The sequence below is a fragment of the Phyllobates terribilis genome, unplaced genomic scaffold (genome assembly GCF_046119375.1).
Source record: "Phyllobates terribilis strain yellow unplaced genomic scaffold, ASM4611937v1 Scaffold_11__3_contigs__length_659146591, whole genome shotgun sequence".
In the NCBI taxonomy this organism is placed as follows: Eukaryota; Metazoa; Chordata; class Amphibia; order Anura; family Dendrobatidae; genus Phyllobates; species Phyllobates terribilis.
In genome coordinates, this window is record NW_027362771.1 from 571,692,035 (window position 1) to 571,701,812 (window position 9,778).

At 41.8% G+C, this 9,778-nt stretch overlaps 6 non-coding genes across 6 annotated transcripts; all 6 read right to left on the reverse strand.

Annotated features, from left to right (window-relative positions):
- Window positions 1-1,200: 1,200 nt before the first annotated feature.
- On the reverse strand, window positions 1,201-1,273 carry TRNAI-AAU (transfer RNA isoleucine (anticodon AAU)). The gene has a single exon. It is a non-coding gene; the product is annotated as a tRNA-Ile (tRNA).
- A 1,628-nt stretch (window positions 1,274-2,901) lies between these two features.
- Window positions 2,902-2,974, reverse strand: TRNAI-AAU (transfer RNA isoleucine (anticodon AAU)). The gene has a single exon. It is a non-coding gene; the product is annotated as a tRNA-Ile (tRNA).
- Window positions 2,975-4,602: 1,628 nt separating this feature from the next.
- Window positions 4,603-4,675, reverse strand: TRNAI-AAU (transfer RNA isoleucine (anticodon AAU)). Its single transcript has one exon. It is a non-coding gene; the product is annotated as a tRNA-Ile (tRNA).
- A 1,628-nt stretch (window positions 4,676-6,303) lies between these two features.
- Window positions 6,304-6,376, reverse strand: TRNAI-AAU (transfer RNA isoleucine (anticodon AAU)). Its single transcript has one exon. It is a non-coding gene; the product is annotated as a tRNA-Ile (tRNA).
- A 1,628-nt stretch (window positions 6,377-8,004) lies between these two features.
- TRNAI-AAU (transfer RNA isoleucine (anticodon AAU)) lies at window positions 8,005-8,077 on the reverse strand. The gene has a single exon. It is a non-coding gene; the product is annotated as a tRNA-Ile (tRNA).
- Window positions 8,078-9,705: 1,628 nt separating this feature from the next.
- Window positions 9,706-9,778, reverse strand: TRNAI-AAU (transfer RNA isoleucine (anticodon AAU)). Its single transcript has one exon. It is a non-coding gene; the product is annotated as a tRNA-Ile (tRNA).

Here is a 9,778-nt window from a genome sequence, read left to right on the forward strand (position 1 = left end):
CTGAATTGGAAAGTTCAGAGTTAGTGACAAAATCTCTTGAGAAAAGGAGGATGCCACGTGTGAGCAAAAAACTCATGATCTTCAAATTATTCAACTGACGTGCCAAAAACCTTGACCATGTAGCGTGTTTCAGCTCTTGTAATGTTGATGTTTTGTATTCAAAGCAAAACACTCTTTTTTTTTTTTTTTTTTTTTTTTTACACCTGTCTTGCTGTTTACTGTACTGCTTACACCATGTGGAGAAAGACTTAGTTAGTATTCCTGGTTGACTGGTTCGATTCCTGCTATGGGAGAGACTTTTTTTTGGGGACTAGTGTCCACATTCCAAAGCCAACACGTGCCTTGCAGACAGAATCAGTTTAGGTTGGAACTGCTCTTTGCAGCCAAAAATGCAGACCACCAGGTTTTTTGGATATTTATTTGCACAAAAGCTTATTTGATGTCATATCTCAAACCATTCATATCTCTCACTTTTAATTCCTGGGTGTTAAGGGACTCAACAAGCCTTTATCCCTGTTTGTCATTGGAGCTCCCCTTCCATCAATTGGTGATGTTTTGCTACTGAATGGAAAAGAGCTGTGACTCTCTAGCCAAGATGGTGGCAAAATCAGTTAAGGAAACACGGTACCAGTGCCCCATGTGAGAATCGAACTCATGACCTTCAGATTACGAGACTGACGCGCTACCTGCTGCGCTAACGAGGCAAAATGCACGTAATAATCTGCGGAAGTTGCTTGTGCAAAGCAGTACACCTCTTTTTTTTCATATTGTAAGTGAGCTGGCAGGACATCTTCTCCCATATGGTCTAGCGGTTAGGATTCCTGGTTTTCACCCAGGCGGCCCGGGTTCGACTACTGGTATGGGAACGCATCCTTTTCTGCACCGCTGCCAACATTCAAAAACTGACGCGTGTTTTTTAGTCAAACGTATTTCAAGTAGGATTTGTTTTTTTCAGGCAAAAATGCTGAACGCCCGCGTTTTGGCACTTTATTCTGACCCTTCACACAAGATTCAATTTGGATTCGTAGCTCAACTCATTCTTAACCACCCCTTTTTACACTAAAGTGTCAAGGGACTCAACAACTCATGGGTCCGGTAAGTTATTTGGATTCCCATTTCCTTTCTAATGGAAAAAGTTGTAGAATTGAATGGAAAAGTTCTAAGTTGGTGACAAAATCTCTCGAGAAAAGGAGGGAACAGTGCCCCGTGTGAGGCTCGAACTCACGACCTTCAGATTATTAGACTGACGCGCTACCTACTGCGCTAACGAGGCAAGCTGTACCTGCAGATCTGCAGAAGTTTATTGTGCATAGCAGAAAACTTTTTTTTTTCATAATGTCACTGAGACATTAGTGCATATTTTCCCATATGGTCTAGCGGTTAGGATTCCTGGCTCTCACCCAGGTGGCCTGGGTTCGACTCCCGGTATGGGAATGCATCTTTATCTTAGCTACTGCCACCATTCAAAGACTGACACGTGTTTTTCAATCAAAAATGTTTCTGGTAGATTTTCACTTTGCAACAAAAATACTTAACATTGGCGATGCATTATGACTTTTGCAAAAGATTTCCTTTTGTTTCATAGCTTAAGCCTTTTTCAACTACACAGTTTTACACAAAAGTGTCAAGGGACTCAACAAGCCATGTGTCCTGTCTGTCATTAGGGCTCCCATGTTCTTTCTAATCGGAAACAGTTTAGAACTGAATTGGAAAGTTCAGAGTTAGTGACAAAATCTCTTGAGAAAAGGAGGATGCCACGTGTGAGCAAAAAACTCATGATCTTCAAATTATTCATCTGACGTGCCAAAAACCTTGACCATGTAGCGTGTTTCAGCTCTTGTAATGTTGATGTTTTGTATTCAAAGCAAAACACTCTTTTTTTTTTTTTTTTTTTTTTTTTACACCTGTCTTGCTGTTTACTGTACTGCTTACACCATGTGGAGAAAGACTTAGTTAGTATTCCTGGTTGACTGGTTCGATTCCTGCTATGGGAGAGACTTTTTTTTGGGGACTAGTGTCCACATTCCAAAGCCAACACGTGCCTTGCAGACAGAATCAGTTTAGGTTGGAACTGCTCTTTGCAGCCAAAAATGCAGACCACCAGGTTTTTTGGATATTTATTTGCACAAAAGCTTATTTGATGTCATATCTCAAACCATTCATATCTCTCACTTTTAATTCCTGGGTGTTAAGGGACTCAACAAGCCTTTATCCCTGTTTGTCATTGGAGCTCCCCTTCCATCAATTGGTGATGTTTTGCTACTGAATGGAAAAGAGCTGTGACTCTCTAGCCAAGATGGTGGCAAAATCAGTTAAGGAAACACGGTACCAGTGCCCCATGTGAGAATCGAACTCATGACCTTCAGATTACGAGACTGACGCGCTACCTGCTGCGCTAACGAGGCAAAATGCACGTAATAATCTGCGGAAGTTGCTTGTGCAAAGCAGTACACCTCTTTTTTTTCATATTGTAAGTGAGCTGGCAGGACATCTTCTCCCATATGGTCTAGCGGTTAGGATTCCTGGTTTTCACCCAGGCGGCCCGGGTTCGACTACTGGTATGGGAACGCATCCTTTTCTGCACCGCTGCCAACATTCAAAAACTGACGCGTGTTTTTTAGTCAAACGTATTTCAAGTAGGATTTGTTTTTTTCAGGCAAAAATGCTGAACGCCCGCGTTTTGGCACTTTATTCTGACCCTTCACACAAGATTCAATTTGGATTCGTAGCTCAACTCATTCTTAACCACCCCTTTTTACACTAAAGTGTCAAGGGACTCAACAACTCATGGGTCCGGTAAGTTATTTGGATTCCCATTTCCTTTCTAATGGAAAAAGTTGTAGAATTGAATGGAAAAGTTCTAAGTTGGTGACAAAATCTCTCGAGAAAAGGAGGGAACAGTGCCCCGTGTGAGGCTCGAACTCACGACCTTCAGATTATTAGACTGACGCGCTACCTACTGCGCTAACGAGGCAAGCTGTACCTGCAGATCTGCAGAAGTTTATTGTGCATAGCAGAAAACTTTTTTTTTTCATAATGTCACTGAGACATTAGTGCATATTTTCCCATATGGTCTAGCGGTTAGGATTCCTGGCTCTCACCCAGGTGGCCTGGGTTCGACTCCCGGTATGGGAATGCATCTTTATCTTAGCTACTGCCACCATTCAAAGACTGACACGTGTTTTTCAATCAAAAATGTTTCTGGTAGATTTTCACTTTGCAACAAAAATACTTAACATTGGCGATGCATTATGACTTTTGCAAAAGATTTCCTTTTGTTTCATAGCTTAAGCCTTTTTCAACTACACAGTTTTACACAAAAGTGTCAAGGGACTCAACAAGCCATGTGTCCTGTCTGTCATTAGGGCTCCCATGTTCTTTCTAATCGGAAACAGTTTAGAACTGAATTGGAAAGTTCAGAGTTAGTGACAAAATCTCTTGAGAAAAGGAGGATGCCACGTGTGAGCAAAAAACTCATGATCTTCAAATTATTCATCTGACGTGCCAAAAACCTTGACCATGTAGCGTGTTTCAGCTCTTGTAATGTTGATGTTTTGTATTCAAAGCAAAACACTCTTTTTTTTTTTTTTTTTTTTTTTTTACACCTGTCTTGCTGTTTACTGTACTGCTTACACCATGTGGAGAAAGACTTAGTTAGTATTCCTGGTTGACTGGTTCGATTCCTGCTATGGGAGAGACTTTTTTTTGGGGACTAGTGTCCACATTCCAAAGCCAACACGTGCCTTGCAGACAGAATCAGTTTAGGTTGGAACTGCTCTTTGCAGCCAAAAATGCAGACCACCAGGTTTTTTGGATATTTATTTGCACAAAAGCTTATTTGATGTCATATCTCAAACCATTCATATCTCTCACTTTTAATTCCTGGGTGTTAAGGGACTCAACAAGCCTTTATCCCTGTTTGTCATTGGAGCTCCCCTTCCATCAATTGGTGATGTTTTGCTACTGAATGGAAAAGAGCTGTGACTCTCTAGCCAAGATGGTGGCAAAATCAGTTAAGGAAACACGGTACCAGTGCCCCATGTGAGAATCGAACTCATGACCTTCAGATTACGAGACTGACGCGCTACCTGCTGCGCTAACGAGGCAAAATGCACGTAATAATCTGCGGAAGTTGCTTGTGCAAAGCAGTACACCTCTTTTTTTTCATATTGTAAGTGAGCTGGCAGTACATCTTCTCCCATATGGTCTAGCGGTTAGGATTCCTGGTTTTCACCCAGGCGGCCCGGGTTCGACTACTGGTATGGGAACGCATCCTTTTCTGCACCGCTGCCAACATTCAAAAACTGACGCGTGTTTTTTAGTCAAACGTATTTCAAGTAGGATTTGTTTTTTTCAGGCAAAAATGCTGAACGCCCGCGTTTTGGCACTTCATTCTGACCCTTCACACAAGATTCAATTTGGATTCGTAGCTCAACTCATTCTCAACCACCCCTTTTTACACTAAAGTGTCAAGGGACTCAACAACTCATGGGTCCGGTAAGTTATTTGGATTCCCATTTCCTTTCTAATGGAAAAAGTTGTAGAATTGAATGGAAAAGTTCTAAGTTGGTGACAAAATCTCTCGAGAAAAGGAGGGAACAGTGCCCCGTGTGAGGCTCGAACTCACGACCTTCAGATTATTAGACTGACGCGCTACCTACTGCGCTAACGAGGCAAGCTGTACCTGCAGATCTGCAGAAGTTTATTGTGCATAGCAGAAAACTTTTTTTTTTCATAATGTCACTGAGACATTAGTGCATATTTTCCCATATGGTCTAGCGGTTAGGATTCCTGGCTCTCACCCAGGTGGCCTGGGTTCGACTCCCGGTATGGGAATGCATCTTTATCTTAGCTACTGCCACCATTCAAAGACTGACACGTGTTTTTCAATCAAAAATGTTTCTGGTAGATTTTCACTTTGCAACAAAAATACTTAACATTGGCGATGCATTATGACTTTTGCAAAAGATTTCCTTTTGTTTCATAGCTTAAGCCTTTTTCAACTACACAGTTTTACACAAAAGTGTCAAGGGACTCAACAAGCCATGTGTCCTGTCTGTCATTAGGGCTCCCATGTTCTTTCTAATCGGAAACAGTTTAGAACTGAATTGGAAAGTTCAGAGTTAGTGACAAAATCTCTTGAGAAAAGGAGGATGCCACGTGTGAGCAAAAAACTCATGATCTTCAAATTATTCAACTGACGTGCCAAAAACCTTGACCATGTAGCGTGTTTCAGCTCTTGTAATGTTGATGTTTTGTATTCAAAGCAAAACACTCTTTTTTTTTTTTTTTTTTTTTTTTTACACCTGTCTTGCTGTTTACTGTACTGCTTACAACATGTGGAGAAAGACTTAGTTAGTATTCCTGGTTGACTGGTTCGATTCCTGCTATGGGAGAGACTTTTTTTTGGGGACTAGTGTCCACATTCCAAAGCCAACACGTGCCTTGCAGACAGAATCAGTTTAGGTTGGAACTGCTCTTTGCAGCCAAAAATGCAGACCACCAGGTTTTTTGGATATTTATTTGCACAAAAGCTTATTTGATGTCATATCTCAAACCATTCATATCTCTCACTTTTAATTCCTGGGTGTTAAGGGACTCAACAAGCCTTTATCCCTGTTTGTCATTGGAGCTCCCCTTCCATCAATTGGTGATGTTTTGCTACTGAATGGAAAAGAGCTGTGACTCTCTAGCCAAGATGGTGGCAAAATCAGTTAAGGAAACACGGTACCAGTGCCCCATGTGAGAATCGAACTCATGACCTTCAGATTACGAGACTGACGCGCTACCTGCTGCGCTAACGAGGCAAAATGCACGTAATAATCTGCGGAAGTTGCTTGTGCAAAGCAGTACACCTCTTTTTTTTCATATTGTAAGTGAGCTGGCAGTACATCTTCTCCCATATGGTCTAGCGGTTAGGATTCCTGGTTTTCACCCAGGCGGCCCGGGTTCGACTACTGGTATGGGAACGCATCCTTTTCTGCACCGCTGCCAACATTCAAAAACTGACGCGTGTTTTTTAGTCAAACGTATTTCAAGTAGGATTTGTTTTTTTCAGGCAAAAATGCTGAACGCCCGCGTTTTGGCACTTCATTCTGACCCTTCACACAAGATTCAATTTGGATTCGTAGCTCAACTCATTCTCAACCACCCCTTTTTACACTAAAGTGTCAAGGGACTCAACAACTCATGGGTCCGGTAAGTTATTTGGATTCCCATTTCCTTTCTAATGGAAAAAGTTGTAGAATTGAATGGAAAAGTTCTAAGTTGGTGACAAAATCTCTCGAGAAAAGGAGGGAACAGTGCCCCGTGTGAGGCTCGAACTCACGACCTTCAGATTATTAGACTGACGCGCTACCTACTGCGCTAACGAGGCAAGCTGTACCTGCAGATCTGCAGAAGTTTATTGTGCATAGCAGAAAACTTTTTTTTTTCATAATGTCACTGAGACATTAGTGCATATTTTCCCATATGGTCTAGCGGTTAGGATTCCTGGCTCTCACCCAGGTGGCCTGGGTTCGACTCCCGGTATGGGAATGCATCTTTATCTTAGCTACTGCCACCATTCAAAGACTGACACGTGTTTTTCAATCAAAAATGTTTCTGGTAGATTTTCACTTTGCAACAAAAATACTTAACATTGGCGATGCATTATGACTTTTGCAAAAGATTTCCTTTTGTTTCATAGCTTAAGCCTTTTTCAACTACACAGTTTTACACAAAAGTGTCAAGGGACTCAACAAGCCATGTGTCCTGTCTGTCATTAGGGCTCCCATGTTCTTTCTAATCGGAAACAGTTTAGAACTGAATTGGAAAGTTCAGAGTTAGTGACAAAATCTCTTGAGAAAAGGAGGATGCCACGTGTGAGCAAAAAACTCATGATCTTCAAATTATTCATCTGACGTGCCAAAAACCTTGACCATGTAGCGTGTTTCAGCTCTTGTAATGTTGATGTTTTGTATTCAAAGCAAAACACTCTTTTTTTTTTTTTTTTTTTTTTTTTACACCTGTCTTGCTGTTTACTGTACTGCTTACACCATGTGGAGAAAGACTTAGTTAGTATTCCTGGTTGACTGGTTCGATTCCTGCTATGGGAGAGACTTTTTTTTGGGGACTAGTGTCCACATTCCAAAGCCAACACGTGCCTTGCAGACAGAATCAGTTTAGGTTGGAACTGCTCTTTGCAGCCAAAAATGCAGACCACCAGGTTTTTTGGATATTTATTTGCACAAAAGCTTATTTGATGTCATATCTCAAACCATTCATATCTCTCACTTTTAATTCCTGGGTGTTAAGGGACTCAACAAGCCTTTATCCCTGTTTGTCATTGGAGCTCCCCTTCCATCAATTGGTGATGTTTTGCTACTGAATGGAAAAGAGCTGTGACTCTCTAGCCAAGATGGTGGCAAAATCAGTTAAGGAAACACGGTACCAGTGCCCCATGTGAGAATCGAACTCATGACCTTCAGATTACGAGACTGACGCGCTACCTGCTGCGCTAACGAGGCAAAATGCACGTAATAATCTGCGGAAGTTGCTTGTGCAAAGCAGTACACCTCTTTTTTTTCATATTGTAAGTGAGCTGGCAGGACATCTTCTCCCATATGGTCTAGCGGTTAGGATTCCTGGTTTTCACCCAGGCGGCCCGGGTTCGACTACTGGTATGGGAACGCATCCTTTTCTGCACCGCTGCCAACATTCAAAAACTGACGCGTGTTTTTTAGTCAAACGTATTTCAAGTAGGATTTGTTTTTTTCAGGCAAAAATGCTGAACGCCCGCGTTTTGGCACTTCATTCTGACCCTTCACACAAGATTCAATTTGGATTCGTAGCTCAACTCATTCTCAACCACCCCTTTTTACACTAAAGTGTCAAGGGACTCAACAACTCATGGGTCCGGTAAGTTATTTGGATTCCCATTTCCTTTCTAATGGAAAAAGTTGTAGAATTGAATGGAAAAGTTCTAAGTTGGTGACAAAATCTCTCGAGAAAAGGAGGGAACAGTGCCCCGTGTGAGGCTCGAACTCACGACCTTCAGATTATTAGACTGACGCGCTACCTACTGCGCTAACGAGGCAAGCTGTACCTGCAGATCTGCAGAAGTTTATTGTGCATAGCAGAAAACTTTTTTTTTTCATAATGTCACTGAGACATTAGTGCATATTTTCCCATATGGTCTAGCGGTTAGGATTCCTGGCTCTCACCCAGGTGGCCTGGGTTCGACTCCCGGTATGGGAATGCATCTTTATCTTAGCTACTGCCACCATTCAAAGACTGACACGTGTTTTTCAATCAAAAATGTTTCTGGTAGATTTTCACTTTGCAACAAAAATACTTAACATTGGCGATGCATTATGACTTTTGCAAAAGATTTCCTTTTGTTTCATAGCTTAAGCCTTTTTCAACTACACAGTTTTACACAAAAGTGTCAAGGGACTCAACAAGCCATGTGTCCTGTCTGTCATTAGGGCTCCCATGTTCTTTCTAATCGGAAACAGTTTAGAACTGAATTGGAAAGTTCAGAGTTAGTGACAAAATCTCTTGAGAAAAGGAGGATGCCACGTGTGAGCAAAAAACTCATGATCTTCAAATTATTCAACTGACGTGCCAAAAACCTTGACCATGTAGCGTGTTTCAGCTCTTGTAATGTTGATGTTTTGTATTCAAAGCAAAACACTCTTTTTTTTTTTTTTTTTTTTTTTTTACACCTGTCTTGCTGTTTACTGTACTGCTTACACCATGTGGAGAAAGACTTAGTTAGTATTCCTGGTTGACTGGTTCGATTCCTGCTATGGGAGAGACTTTTTTTTGGGGACTAGTGTCCACATTCCAAAGCCAACACGTGCCTTGCAGACAGAATCAGTTTAGGTTGGAACTGCTCTTTGCAGCCAAAAATGCAGACCACCAGGTTTTTTGGATATTTATTTGCACAAAAGCTTATTTGATGTCATATCTCAAACCATTCATATCTCTCACTTTTAATTCCTGGGTGTTAAGGGACTCAACAAGCCTTTATCCCTGTTTGTCATTGGAGCTCCCCTTCCATCAATTGGTGATGTTTTGCTACTGAATGGAAAAGAGCTGTGACTCTCTAGCCAAGATGGTGGCAAAATCAGTTAAGGAAACACGGTACCAGTGCCCCATGTGAGAATCGAACTCATGACCTTCAGATTACGAGACTGACGCGCTACCTGCTGCGCTAACGAGGCAAAATGCACGTAATAATCTGCGGAAGTTGCTTGTGCAAAGCAGTACACCTCTTTTTTTTCATATTGTAAGTGAGCTGGCAGTACATCTTCTCCCATATGGTCTAGCGGTTAGGATTCCTGGTTTTCACCCAAGCGGCCCGGGTTCGACTACTGGTATGGGAACGCATCCTTTTCTGCACCGCTGCCAACATTCAAAAACTGACGCGTGTTTTTTAGTCAAACGTATTTCAAGTAGGATTTGTTTTTTTCAGGCAAAAATGCTGAACGCCCGCGTTTTGGCACTTCATTCTGACCCTTCACACAAGATTCAATTTGGATTCGTAGCTCAACTCATTCTCAACCACCCCTTTTTACACTAAAGTGTCAAGGGACTCAACAACTCATGGGTCCGGTAAGTTATTTGGATTCCCATTTCCTTTCTAATGGAAAAAGTTGTAGAATTGAATGGAAAAGTTCTAAGTTGGTGACAAAATCTCTCGAGAAAAGGAGGGAACAGTGCCCCGTGTGAGGCTCGAACTCACGACCTTCAGATTATTAGACTGACGCGCTACCTACTGCGCTAACGAGGC